The following is a 15,207-nucleotide window of genomic DNA, read 5'->3' on the forward strand; positions in this document are numbered from 1 at the left end:
ATAAACAATTATCCAGAATAGAATTAAGCAAGATGACAACTTTTCCAGAACACTTATTTCAGAAAAGAAAATACTATTCAATTTAGAGGAATGATGTATAGTTTGATTTTTCATTATTTTGTTTCATTATGAGGTAATGGGTACACAGAAAATTTCTAATAAAATGATGGAGTGTTATGGATTGAATGAGTACATGCCATCATAATTTATATGTTGAAGCCTGTCTTAGTTTGTTAGTGCTACTGTAACAAAGTATGTGAGACTGGGTAATTTATAAAGAACATAAATTTGTTTCTTACAGTCGAGAGGCTGAGAAATCTAAGTTCAAGGCACTGGCAGGTTCAGTGTTTTGTGAGGGTCAGTCTCTGCTTCTCAGATGCCTTTTTGCCTTGTTACTACATCCTCACATGGCAGAAAGCAGAAGGCAAAGGAGACTAGCTAGTTCCCTCCAGTCCTTTTTTAAAGTCACTGATACCATTCATGAGGGTTCCATCCTCATGATTTTTTTTTTTTTTTTTTTTTTTTGACACAGTATCTTGCCCTGTCACCCAGACTGGAGTGCAGTGGTGCAATCACAGCTCAGTGCAGCCTTGGCATCCTGGGCTCCAGGGATCCTCTCTTTTCAACCTTTGTAGCTAAGACTACAGGCAGCACTCTCATGATTTAATCACTTCCTAAAGGCCCCATATCTTAATACTATTATATTGGGCATTAAGTTTCAACATGATTTTTGGAGGGGGACACAAACATTCAAACCATAGCAAAGCCCTGACCCCATTGTGGCTTATTTGCAGATGAAGTAGATGAGGTCTCAAAGGAAGTAATTAAGATTTTGTGCTGGGATTTGAGTCTAGTTATAGGTCCAGAAGCAGAGAAGATGGTAGGGGTGGTTCTTGAAGAGATGCAGCATTGTCTTACATGTCAGCTGCCACAGGGGATGCCATTACAGTTTCCTCAGGGAATGCAGGATTTATTCCCCGATAGGAACTAGAAAAACCAATATTACTGTGGGTGGGGAGGCCTTTTTGCTGGGGTAAGAAGGCCACTTTCAGTAAGGGTGGGGAGGCTTCTTTCACTGGCAAAGAATACTTAACAGAATTTAGAGGCTCAATGTCCCCAGCTTCATCGGGGTCTTCTCACAGGTCTCCATCTCTTCTTACAAGATCTCATCCCAAGAAATGTTGTCACTTTAACAATAGACATTCTGCAAAGCTGGCAGTTTAACTTTTATTGTAATTCGCCCAATGATAGGATGAGGTTCTGCATTTGATTTTTCAGCAATGTCAGCCATGTGGCTACAGGAGATAAGGCTTTTCCCCAGGGTACACCTAAAAGCTCTTAGTTCATTTGTGCAGCATAGAATCTGGGAATTTGACTCTCTAAACTCATTCTTTTCTTTTAGCACTTTGTCATAAAACATGAGGAGCAACCAACCAATGTTGTTATTATTTTTTAAGTTTTCCAAAAATGCTTGAAAGTATCATAAAGTCACTTAGTTCCGTGCTTCTTATAAGTGATTGATTAGGAGTATCCAATGCAGTCATTTTATATATCTCTATAAACATTTCAAGCCATAGACTATCAGTAGTCTCTTCCTTACTAGAAATAGAGTCATTATGATCTTTAAGTCTAATCCGATTGGAGAGCCAATTCCAGAAACTCCAGACCCAATTCAGAAAACTCATTCTTAAAATTCTGTTCTTCTGGAATCACTCTTGGTATTAAAATTCGTATTAGGTCAGAATTCTCCAGACAAATAGAACCAATGGAATATTGTGTGGGTGTGTGGGGGTGTGTGTGTGTCTGTGTGTGTGTGTGTGTGTATGCTTATACACATACATATATGTAATCTCCATACACACATACATATAGAAAGAAATAAATTTATTATGAGGGATTGACTCACACCATTATTGAGACCGTGAAGTTTCATGTTCTGTCATCTGGAAGCTGAAGGCCCAGGAAAACTAGGCATGTAGTTCCAGCCCAAACTAAAAGGCCCCAAAACAAGAGGGTTAGTTGGTGGTATAAGTTCTGGTCTGAGTCCAAAGACCTGAGACCCAGCAGCACTAATATTCCAGGATAGGAGAAGATGAATGGTCCAGTTTAAAAAGAGAGAGTGAATTTTGCCCATCCTTCGTCTTTGTGTTCTGTTCAAGCCTTCAATGTATTGGATGTTGTCCAGCCACATTATTGAGAGCAAGCTTCTTTACTCAGATTATTGATTTAAATGCTGATCTCTTCCAGAAAAACCCTCAGAGACACATCTAGAAATAATGTTTTACCAGTTATCTGGGTGATATGGTTTGACTGTTTCCCCTAGGGTTCCTGTGCTGGAAGCTTAATCCCCAATGCAACAAATCTGAGAGGTGAGTTTGTTAAAAGTTAACTAGGTCTTCTCATGAGTGGATTAATTTTGATATTCCAGGAGCGATTTGTTATTGAGAGAGTACATTTAAGAGTGAGTTTTGCCCTCTCTTCTGCACTCTGTTTTTCCACTGTGGAATGGCACGGTAAAAAATCCTTGCGAGACACTGGCACCTTGATATTGGTCTTCCCAGCCTCCTATGAGGAATAAATTTCTATTTTAAATAAATTACCCAGTCTCTAATATTCTGTTATAGTAACATAAACAGACTAAGACACTGGACATCCCTTAGCCCAGACAAATTGATATATAAAATTAACCATTACAAGCGCACTCACAGGGTGAAACTCTGATCCAGTAGGATTAGTGTCTTTAAGAGGAGACACCAGAGAGCTTGCTTCCTCTTTCTCCACACATGCAGTAAGCACATAGTGAGAGGGTGACCACCACAAACTAGAATAAGGGGCCTCAGAATAAAACCTACCTTGTAAACATATCGATCTTGGACTTTCCAGCCTCCAGAACCGTGAGAAATAAATTTATCTTGGTTAAGCCACCCAGTCTATAGTATTTTTGCTATAGTAGCGAGAACAGACTAAGGCATGAAGGAAAAGAGACCATGGACTGAATATATAAATATATTTTCAGAACATTTCAGATAATAATGGATAGAAGATCACATATAGCTTGAAATAAGATGAAGAGAAAGAGGTCAAAGGAAACTTAAAATGAAAATGTGAAGGACAAATTGAAATAGCAAAATATTCAAGAACCACCTTAAAATAAAATTATAGGATTAAATATTTGGAATTGCAAGAGGGAAGAGTGATCTATTACATTTGGCGTTTGAATACAGATGGAATTTAGAGACACTAGAAAATCCATTCAACTTTGCTGAAAATGTGGGCTGAGGTTTTTAGTTGTGGTTTAAGTACTCTCAGATTGCCCAGAGATGAGGTTTAGTATCCATTAATCTATTATGTCACTGAAATTACATGTAAAAATTTTATTTGCTTACAATTGTAATTCAAAGAAACAAAAAACTGTTATCTCTTTCCCACGCAAAAATTAACAAGGAGGATGACCCTTTCTATAGGCTTCAACACCTAACAAGTGACAATTTCAAAGCATTCTGGCCTTTTGGAGCCAAGATAACAATTAACAGCTAAAGAAGACATACATGCAGCCAACAAGTATAGGAAAAAGTGCTGAACATCACTAATCATTAGAAAAATGCAAATCAATACCACAACAAGGTATCATCTCACACCAGTCAAAATGGCTATTATTAAAAAGTCAAAAGATAAATAAAATTAAAATAATAGGTGCTGGTGAGATTACAGAGAAAAGAGAACACTTATATACTGTTGGTGGGAGTGTAAATTACTTCAGCTACTGTGGAAAGCAGTTTGGAGATTTTTCAAAGAACTTAAACCAAAACTACCATTCAACCCAGCAATCTCTTTATTGCATATATACCCAAAGGAAAATTAATTTTTCTACCAAAAAGACACATGCATGCATTTGTTCATCACAGCAGTACTCACAATAGCAAAGAAATGGAATCAACCTAGATGCCCATTAATGATGGACTAGATAAAGAAAATATGGTACATATACATCATGGATGATATGGTTTGGCTCTGGGTTCCCACCCAAATCACATGTCGAATTGTAATTCCCAGTGTTGGGGGAGGGACCTGGTAGAAGGTAATTGGATCATGGGGGCAGATTTCCTGCATGCTGTTCTCGTGATAGCGAGTGAGTTCTCATGCGATCATATGGTTTAAGAGTGTATGGCACTTCTCCCACCCCTCACTCTCTCTCTCTTTCCTGCTGCCATGTGAAGAAGGTGTATACTTCTCTTTTGCCCTTCTGCCATGATTGTAAGTTTCCTGAGGCCTCTCAGTCATGCTTCCTGTTAAGCTTGCAGAATTGTGAGTCAATTAAACCTTTTTTCTTCATAAGTTACCTAGTCTCAGGTAGTTATTTATAGCAGTGTGAGAATGAACTAATACAGAAAATTGGTACCAGGAAAGTGGGGCATTGCTATAAAGATACCTGAAAATGTGGAGGTGACTTTAGAACTGGGTAATGAGTAGAAGATTGGAAGAGTTTGAAGGGCTCAGAAGAAGACAGAAAGATGTGGGAAAATTTGGAACTTCCTGGAGACTTTTTGAATGGTTTTGACCAAAATAGTGACAGTAATATGGACGATGAATTACAGGCTGAAGTGGTCTCAGATGGAGATGAGGAACTTATTGGGAACTGGAGTAAATGTAACTTGCTATGCTTTAGCAAAAAACTGGTGGCATTTTGCTCCCACCCTATAGATCTGTGAAACTTTGAACTTGAGAGAGATGATTTAGGGTATCTGACAAAATAAATTTCTAAGCAGCAAAGCATTTATGAAGTAACATGCCTGTTTCTGAAAGTGTATGTGTGAACAAAAAGATGACCTTAAACTGGATTTTGTATTTAAAAGAAACACAGAGCATAAAAGTTTGGAAAATGTGCTGCCTGACAGAATGTGGTAGAAAAATAAAAACACATTTTCTGGGGAGAAATTCAGGCCTGCTAGAGAAATTTGCATAAATAAAGAAGAGCCAAAGGTTAATAGCCAAGACAATGAGGAAAATGTCTCCAGGTCACTTTGGAGACCTTCACAACAGCCTCTTCCATCACAGGCCCAGAGGTCTAGGAGGGAAAAATGGTTTCATGAGCCAGGGCCAGGGCCCAGCTGCTCTGTGCAGCTTTGAGACATGGTGCCCTGTGTCTCAGCCACTCCATCCCCAGCCATGGATAAAAGAGCTCAAGGTGCAGCCCAGGCTGTGGCTTCAGAGGGTGCAATTCCCAAGACTTGGTGGCTTCCACGTGGTGTTGGGCCTGAATCTGTGCAGAAGGCAAGAGCTGAGGATTGGGAACCTTTGCCTAGGTTTCAGAGGATGCATGGAAATATCTGCATGTTCGGGCAGAAGTCTGCTGTGGAGGTGGAGCCCTCTAGGGCAGTGTGCAGGGGAAATGTGAAGTTGGAGACCCCACACAGAGTTCCCACTGGGGCACTGCCTAGTGGTGCTGTGAGAAGAGGACCACTGCCCTCCAGACCTGAGAATGGCAGATCCATTGACAGCTTGCACCATGCATCTGGAAAAGCTGCAGGCACTGAATGCCAGCCTGTGAAAGGAGCCATGGGGCCTATACCCTACAGAACCACAGGAGTGGAACTGCCCAAGGCCTTGGAAATTTATTCCTTGTGTTAATACCTCCTGGATGTGAGACATGGAGTACAAAGATATTATTTTGGAGCTTTAAGATTTAATGACTGCCTTGCTGGATTTCAGGCTTGTATGGGGTAACTCCTTTGTTATGGCCAATTTCCCCCTTTTGGAACAGGAGCATTTACTCAATGCTTGTACCCCATAGTGTCTTGGAAGTAACTAGCTTGTTTTTCATTCTACATGTGCTTAGGCAGAAGGAACTTGCTTTACTCAAATGAGACTTTGGACATGGACTTTTGAGTTAATTCTGGAATGAGTTAAGATTTGGGGGTACTGTTAGGAAGGCATAATTGGTTTTGAAATGTGAAAATAACATGAAATTTGGGAGGAGCCAGGGTTGAAATGATATGGTTTGGCTTTGTGTCCCCACCCAAATCTCATGTTGAATTGTAATTCCCAATTTTGGAGGAGGAACCTGGTGCGAGGTGAGTGGTTGGATCATGGGGGCAGATTTACCCTATGTTGTTCTCATGATAGTGAGTTAATTCTCACAGATATGATGGTTTAAAAGTGTGTGGCACTTCCCCCTTTGCTTGCTCTCTCTCCTCCCACTATGTGAAAAAGGTGCTTGCTTCCCCTTTGTCCTTCTGCCATGATTGTAAATTTCCTGAGGCCATTCAGTCATGCTTCCTGTTAAGCCTGTGGAACTATGAGTCAATTAAACCTCTTTTTTTTTTCATTAATTACCCAGTCTCAGGTAGTTCTTTATTGTAGTAATGTGAGAACGAACTAACACAATGGACAACTACACAGCCATAAAAAAAACATGTGCTTTGCAACAGCATAAATGCAGCTAGAAGCCATTATCTTAAGCAAATTAATGCAGGAACAGAAAACCAAATATTGCATCTTCTCACTCATAAGTGGGAGTTAGACAATGAGTACACATGGAGACAAAGTTGAGAACAATGGACACTGGGGACTACTAGAGGAAAGTGGAGGGAAGAGGGATGAGTGTTGAAAAACTAACTGTTGGATACTATGCTCACTATCTGGGTGACAGGAACATTCATATGCCAAACCTGAGAAACACAATATGTACCCATGTAACAAACCTGCATATGTACCCCTGAACCTCAAATAAAAGTAAAACAAAGCAAAACAGTTTTGAGCCTTGCCTATAAGCCCATTTATTACTCCTGGTGTTCCAGAAGTGGCATAATTTTAAAGGAGAAAGCATGAGAAATTAAAAAAAATATAATGCTTCCTGGGGCATAATGTCATCCTACTCCACCTTCCAATGATCATTTTTTGATTCCTTTCACCGCAAATTACTTCAAAAGCATGGTCTACACACCTCTTCTCCACTGCTCTCTCTATTCTATTCATATGCCATTGTCACACTGTTGTAATTACTGAGTTACATAATGGTTGACAGGGCTTATCTCCTCCTCCTCTCTTGTTTATTTTTTTTAGAGCTTTCATTGCTATTTATTTTTATTTCTTCTCATGGAAACTAAAATCAGCACATCTGGTTTCAGAATAATTACCTACTCTCTTTTTTTTATTTGGATCACATATGTTTTATAATTTATACAGGGGAAAATGGACATCTTTATAATCTTCTTATTCAAGAACATGGTGTATCTTTCCATGTATTGATAACCTCTGCTGTGTCCTTTAGTAGTATTTAAGATGTATTTTATTTAGTTACTCATTCTTGTTTAATTTATTCCTACATATTTTATCTTCTCTAGTGTCATTATAAGTTTGCTTCTTTCTTTCCCACTGTATCTTCTAACTGTTATATGTGTATATAAAAAATATTGATTTGTGTACATTTATTTTATATGTTGGTACATTTCTGAATTCTAGTGCTTTTTCCTCCTTTTCAAATTTTATAATTCTATTTTGTTTAGCTTTATTTGTTTGCATTGTCTAATTACATTGACTGTTTCATCTAGTTGAATATTAAATATTAATTTATGATATCTAAGCATTCACATTTTGATCCTAACTCCAGGAACAAAGCTTTCAACATTTCTCTCTTGATATAATACTGACATTGGGGCTGATTTAAGTATCTTTGATAACATAACCAAGTTTCAGTAAATTCTTTACTTGTTTTTATTTTTTAAAATTAGCTATATTGTTGAATTTTGTCAAATGCTTTTCCACTATCTTCAGTGATGGTTATTTGGTATTTTTTATTCTTAATGTTAGTAATATAATGCATTAAATTAATAAATTTTTAAATTTTGTTTCATCCTTGCTTTCTTGAAATAAATCTTATTTGGTCATAAAATATCATGTAACATGCATTAAATTCTGTTTGCCAATATTTTCGTTACTTTTTTATTGATCAATATTAATAATCGTACCTTATAACTGCAGCCCTCTTAGTCTTTTTATTCATGTCTTTGTTTCTTTGTCACTCCATTAGGGAACGTACCTGATCACCTGATCAAAGGCAATACTATTCCTTTACAATAAGTAGTTGCTGAATGACTGAATGAATCTGTAGGTAGATCTAAGGTTCAGGCAAGGTTGTTTATCTATTATCCCACCACACTTTTCAAAGTAAGAATAAAAATGAAAGAAAAATAAAACAAATTCCCTTTGCATTTGAGTTAAAATAGGTTGCTTGTTTGTTGGGTGTGTCCTGCTTTTGTAGAGCATGGATGTGCAGCCAGGAATGCAGACTTTGTAAAAACTCTCTGAAGTCTGCAGATATATGGCTCCACTGTGAGACCTATAGTGTTCCTACCATACACAAGCAAGTAAAGCAAATGGTCCATGTGAGGGCGACATGAGATAGATGTGGATTTCTGTCATCTTACTTGTTCTAATTTCATCCTTTGTCTCTTGCATGCTGTAAGCTAGTTGCCCACTAGTTTGCATACTGTTTATAACACTTTTGGAATATACCATGGGAGTTTTCATCCAAGGGAGGTGTTGTCTCTGGGTCATACTCTGAAATTCTTTGATACAGCCTCCAACTGGAACACAGAAAATTTCATTTTGTGCTTAAAAACAATGATACCAGATCTAACTCAACTCTTTTAAATATCTACATCTGCTTCTGTGAGCTATGTTGAAAAGCTATTTGTGTAGTTTGAACTGTAGCTTTGAATGCTATCTTTCATAGATTCAAGAGAAAGTTGCATAATGCAAAGGATTTAGTTTAGAAATGTCAGTTTGAAAGTAAACTGAAACATATTAGATTGTAAAATACCACTTAAACTGCTGAAGCCCTATGAAGGAATGCTTTCGTATATTGTAATGTTCCTACTATTGTGCTTTTGAAATAGAAGATGCTCAATACACTTTATTGATTTAAATTTATTTAATAATCTCTTCTCTAAGATACCATTATTAGCTGGACATTAGGAATTTATCAGCATTTGTTAGTATATATTATACTTAGATTTTCTTTTGTTTTGTTTTTTAACAAAACAAAGCTGACAGCAAATACACAGTGGGTAGCATCTGTATTGACTGGTTGGTGCCCATGTAATACTACTGTATATTTTCACTTTCCCCTCTGAATGCTTGAGTGCTTTTTTGTTTTTTGGTTTTCTAACTAAATACAAGTACTTTGCTCTTATATGATGTTATTCTTATGTTATTTTTATCAAATATCAGCATTAGTATGTGATTTTAATGGTTTCCCTGCCTCCTCTGAGTGCTTGTAGTCTAATTATAGTTATATTTTTATTTATATTTAATGCCTACCTTAATTTCATAGACAAGTGTATTTAATTAACATTCTTGATAACAGTATGTACTAAATGTTTCCTGTATTCTGAATATCACAATTATTTTGCTGTCAGAATGATGTTTACCTTAAAAATAAATGTCCAAACCCAACTGTGTAGATAATAATAATGCTAACATATTTTGTGCTGTACTTGTACCAAGTTTATATTTAAGCTGATATCTTTTCAGATTTGTTTCTTGAGTTTATGATATTATTATTTGAAATAATTCTCCATGTAACAAACTGATGGGTATTTTAGGACTTATCTTTTTAAAAATAAACTCTAATAATTGCAGATGTGAATGTCTGATGTGCATAAAAGAAAAGTCATGGTCTTCTGAAGGTATTTATTCTCAAAGATTCCTAGAGCTTGTCAACTTGAGAAAATAGCTTATGTTTTTGAGCCATGGTATTATTACCTATGAAAAGAATATAGCATTTTAACAAGCTTAATACTATGTCAATAATATAGTAAATATCAATATATTGTGGCTATAATACATTGAATATCTCAAACTGACATTTCAAACTCATAAAATAGATCTGAAATAAATATTTTTCATATTCTGAAAGTGAAACATTAGATTTATGAAAAGCCTAAGACATAAGCATTTCTTATATATCATCAACAACTGTAAGAAAATCAATGGGTAAATTAGAGAGAATAGAAGAAATAAAACTCCAAAGAAGAATAGAGTGTCACAGTGTTGCGTGTTGCAAATAAACATTATCATATTGCAGATATTGGGAGCTAAAAATAATATCCACATGTACAGTTTTTAAAGCATTGTTTAATAAACACTTGCCCTTACTATCTGCATCAAGCTTTTATATTCTTACATTGTTCCTGTGCTCTCCACATGTGCTTCTGTGAGTTAAAATGTAAGACTTTAAAATGGTGTAAAATTTAGAAAGATTAGGGGATCATTCTAGTGCAACCTTCTGGGTTACCCATTTTTATTTGTTTATTTTCTGTGAGACATTTTACAACTAAGTTGTGAAAAATGAATAATAATACAAATGCAAATTCCTTGTTTCCAGTAGAATGCAATTGATTATTGCCCACGGATAGACTTATTTATTTATTTTTTTAATCTATTTGTCAATCCACTTCAGCATTTCTTATCTGCCTGTATATGTGGGGTATTTTGAATTCTCCTTGGAATGTTATAACATCTTACAGGCTCCCTCATTAGCTAATGAGTTAAACAGAATCTTTGAAATGTGTTCATTTTATATTTGTGTGAGAATCATAATTATACCTTCTTTTTAAGATGGATTAAAGACTTAAATGTAAGATGCAAAACTATAAATAAAGAAAATCTAGGAAAAATTCTTCTGCCTAGGCAAATAATTTGTGACTAAGTCCTCAAAAGGAAATACAACAAAACCAAAAATAGACAAATGAGATAATTAAACTAAAAAGCTTTTGCACAGCAAAAGAAATCATCAACAAAGTAAGCAGATGACCTACAGAATGGGAGAAAATATTTGCAAACAATACATCCAACAAAAGGTAAATATTCAGAATCTCCAAGAAACGCAAACAATTCAACAAGAAAAAACAAATAACCCTATTAAAAAGTGGACAAAAGACATGAACAGACGTTTTTCAAAAGAAGTCATACAGGCAGTCAACAACCACATGAAAAAATTGCTCAACATCGCTAATCATCAAAGAAATGCAAATGATAACAACCGTGAGATACCATCAGAATGGCCATTATTAAAAAGTCAAAATGCAACAGATGTTGGTGAGGATGTGGAGAAAAAGGAATGCTTATACACTGTTGATGGCAGTAAATTAGTACAACCTTTATGAAAAACAGCATGAAAATTTCTCGATGAACTAAAAATAGATCTACCATTCAATCCAGCAATCACAGTACTGGGTATCTACCCAAAGGAAAATAAACTATTATATCAAGAAGACACCTGTACTCGTATGCTTATTGCAGCAGTTTTAACAATAGCAAAGTCATGGAATCAACCTAAGTGTCCATCAGCTGCTTATTGGATTAAAAATGTGATATGTGTGTAGGTATAGATACATATATACATGCACACACTATGGAATACTACTCAGCCATAAGAAAGAATAAAATTATGTCTTTTGTGGCAACATGGTTGGACATTGAGACCATTATCCTAAGTAAAATGACTTAGAAACAAAGTAAAAAAAACAAAATAAAACAAAAAAAAACACATGTTCTCACTTATAAGTGGGAGCTAACTGGTGGGTACACATGAACATGCAGAGAGGAATAATAGACACTGGAGACTCCAAAAGGTGGGAAGGTGGGAGGAAGGTAAGCGAAGAAATACTACCTATTGATTATAATGTATACTTATTTGAGTGATGGTGACACTAAAAGCCTAGACTTTACAATACATCCATTTAACACAAATGTATTGGTACCCCCTAATTATAGATAAATAAAATAAAGATTCTCTTTAAGCACTTCTTTCTCTTTTTTTCTTTCTGCATTTGATATAAAAATACACAATGGAATCTATAACAGAGAAAGAAAATAAGTCATCGTACATTTTCAAGTTTCTGGGCTCCTTCCCCTTCTTTTTAAATAAAAAGGAATTTGCATGCATTGTAGTTTATTTCGATTTTTTAAGTCTTACGTGTTTTTCAAGAAGTTGAACAGTGGATTCACCTGATAGAGCAGTGTTATATGCTTTGACAGAGTAATGTACCTCATGAATGGTATAATCTTAGGTGTCTCTTTCTTACTGGCTCGGAGAAGTGAATCCTGAGAAGCAAAGAGATTTTTTTCATTTTGTTTCTCTTTTTTAAAAATTTTTCACCTATCCCCTTTAATAACTTCGTGTCTGCTTGGGGTTTTGGTTTGTTTTCATTAAGAAATTATTTTGCATTGGCGGCAGCAGTGATTGAAAATTTAGTTTCATTCTCTGATATTTGTTGATCATTGTAAATGGATTAATAAATTATAGAGCTCTATTCTTTATTGGGTGAGAGATAAAGAGATTCTGATTTGCTAGTCATTTTTTGTTGTTGTCTATTTGTCTATGTTAACCCCAAATTATTTAACATTTTTATGCCCTTCTGGAACCAGAATGGCTCTGATGGACTCTGATAGACTAGTAAACTTTTGTTTTTCTGAGTTGCTTGTGTTTTTGAGCTGTGGCTAAAATTGTAGACTGAATTTGTACACTCTTTGTGTGTCTACATATAATTCGGCATGGCCTTTACCTCTCCTTGTGTGAGTGTTTAATATTTGCCTGTCTTTGGGGATTATTAATAATACATAAAAACCTCTTAAATAGCTCCATTTTTATTGGCTTACAAAGATAAATAAGTACTTACATGAAATTAATATTTCAGAAAATAATGAAATTGAACTTCTAATTACTTTAAATGTGCTACACTTAATATCTATATTCATTAGGAAACATGCTAAGAATCTGAGAAACTAAGAAACATTTAAAGAATGCAAGTTTCTTATTAAGGTAAATCATTGGCATATGATATTAGCGTATTAATTTTTGTTCAATAAACACAATGTCTTTTTTCTCATTTATTAGTATTAATGATCACAGAGCATACATTATATTGACACGGGTTTGTTTGTCATAAACTTATTTAGGCCTACTGATCCAGTAAGCTAACATTACTTCTACATAATGTTTAAGATCATAAATATATATCTGTGTTCTACTGAATTGAATTATGGTCATGACTCATTTTTAATTTCAGCAGTAATTATATTTTGTGGTACATCAACTTGAAGAAAATTTCCAAGATCTTTAAATGATTTAAAATCTTGGACTGATGTTAAATCTTGGACTGATACCCATTGAGTTAATGGAAAATCACTGGATATATGGTTAATTTCTATATAAGAAAATATTGAACAATTCCTTTCTAAGCATAATTTTAAGTTTTTGCTTGCCATTTTTATGTATATAGAATCATTTTTTCTTTGGGTCGCATTCATTTTTGCCACTTTGTAATGGTGTAAAGGGGATGTATGTAGCTGTAGAAAATTATTTTATTTGTATTCATGAGCTTTTCTTATCTGCTAAATTGCTTGCATATGACAAACAGTTCTCAATTTTTATACCCCAGTTTTCTCTGAAATAGAAGTTGGTTACTTTGATTAAAAGTTACAATTAAGAAAAATGCTTGAGACTACAGTTAGGGGCAATAGTGACAGACTTTTGCTTTGTGTTTGCTTATTTTGTTTCTGGGTTCCTTTATACTTTGCGGACTTATTGAGGACCTCAAAGAGCTTCTCTTTCTGGATTCTATTTATTGGTACTTATTGTATTAGTAAGTAAAAGAGAAATTTTAAAAATATATTTATATTTTGATCAATTTGAAAATAGCCATGAGAAACACATTGCATATTAACAAAAATAATATCTTAGTGATAATATAAAATTGGTTATTACCTCCTGGGTTTTCTGAGATCTCTTCTAAATTACTAGTTTGTACAGAAAAAGAACATAATGAAGAACAAAACTTGTAAAATAACTTTTATTTCCATTAGTTTATAAGACCTGTCTACAAAGAAGCCATGGAATATGTTAAAATGTTAGCAGTTTGCGCAATCTTGTTTGCCCTCATGGTTGATTCCTTGGTTTACTGAATATATTCAATATATTGAAACAATATATTCTTTAATTTCCGTGTAATCTGCCTAGACAGAATATATTTCAAGTCTTATCAAATTAATGTTTTATACTTTAGGTCTACATTGCTTATATCTTTGATCAAACAAAAACAATAACAAAACCATAAAAATAACCACAAAATTTCCCCAATTATGAAGAGACTAAAATGTTTTTAAAAATGTGTTACCAGGTACTTCATTTTAAAATATGTACTGTTTCTTTGATTAAATAGGTAAACAAATATTGTTTCTCAGGCTCCCATAAGCATATCTTAAATGTCCAAATTTCCTTTGATATCTTTTTAAAATTTTTGCCTTTCTAAAAATCTGATTTTATATATATACAAAAAGCAAAATAAAATTTCAAGACATATTTTACACTTAAAACTACTATTGACATTTGCCAGAGTGCCCTGGAAATTGCAAAAATGTATTCTTTCACCTGATAAAAAATATCCAAGAGGCCGGGCATGGTGGTTCACGCCTGTAATCCCAGCAACTTGGGAGGCCGAGGCGGGCAGATCACCTGAGGTCAGGGGTTCGAGACTAGCCTGGCAACATGGTGAAACCCCGTCTCTACTGAAAATACAAAAATTAGCCATGTGTGGCGGTGCATGCCTGTAATCTCAGCTACTCGGGAGGCTGAGGCAGGAGAATCACTTGAACCCGGGTGGTGGAGGTTGCAGTGAGCCAAGATTGTGCCACTGCACTCCAGCCTAATTGTTTGCTTTATGGAAAGTCCTTAGAAGTTTATCATTGCACTCTATTTCCATAATATATTTTAATCTTGGAGGAAACACTGATAAAAAAAATTGCCAAGTTTTCCTATAGTTATCACTGTTCTGGCAGTGCTTTGCCTGATGAGATTAGACAACAATAAAATGTTATCAGTCATCATTTCAGTTATTATTTAAAACATTGTTTGGCTACAGTCTTACTTCTTTAATTTGAATCTAGTATCTATTACACTAGTGGTCCCCAACCTTTTTGGCACCAGGGACTAGTTTTGTGGAAGACAGTTTTTTCAGGGGCTGGGTAGGGGATGGTTTCTGGATGAAGGGATGAAACTATTTCAACTTAGATCATCAGATATTAGTTAGATTCTCATAAAGAACTGACAAACTAGATCTCTCACATGTGCAGTTCACAATCGGGTTTGAGCTCAGCCCCACCTCTGCCTCCCTCTCATGCTTGTTGGCACCCAAAGTCCAGAAG

The sequence above is a fragment of the Symphalangus syndactylus genome, chromosome 8, assembly GCF_028878055.3.
Source record: "Symphalangus syndactylus isolate Jambi chromosome 8, NHGRI_mSymSyn1-v2.1_pri, whole genome shotgun sequence".
NCBI classification, from domain to species: Eukaryota; Metazoa; Chordata; class Mammalia; order Primates; family Hylobatidae; genus Symphalangus; species Symphalangus syndactylus.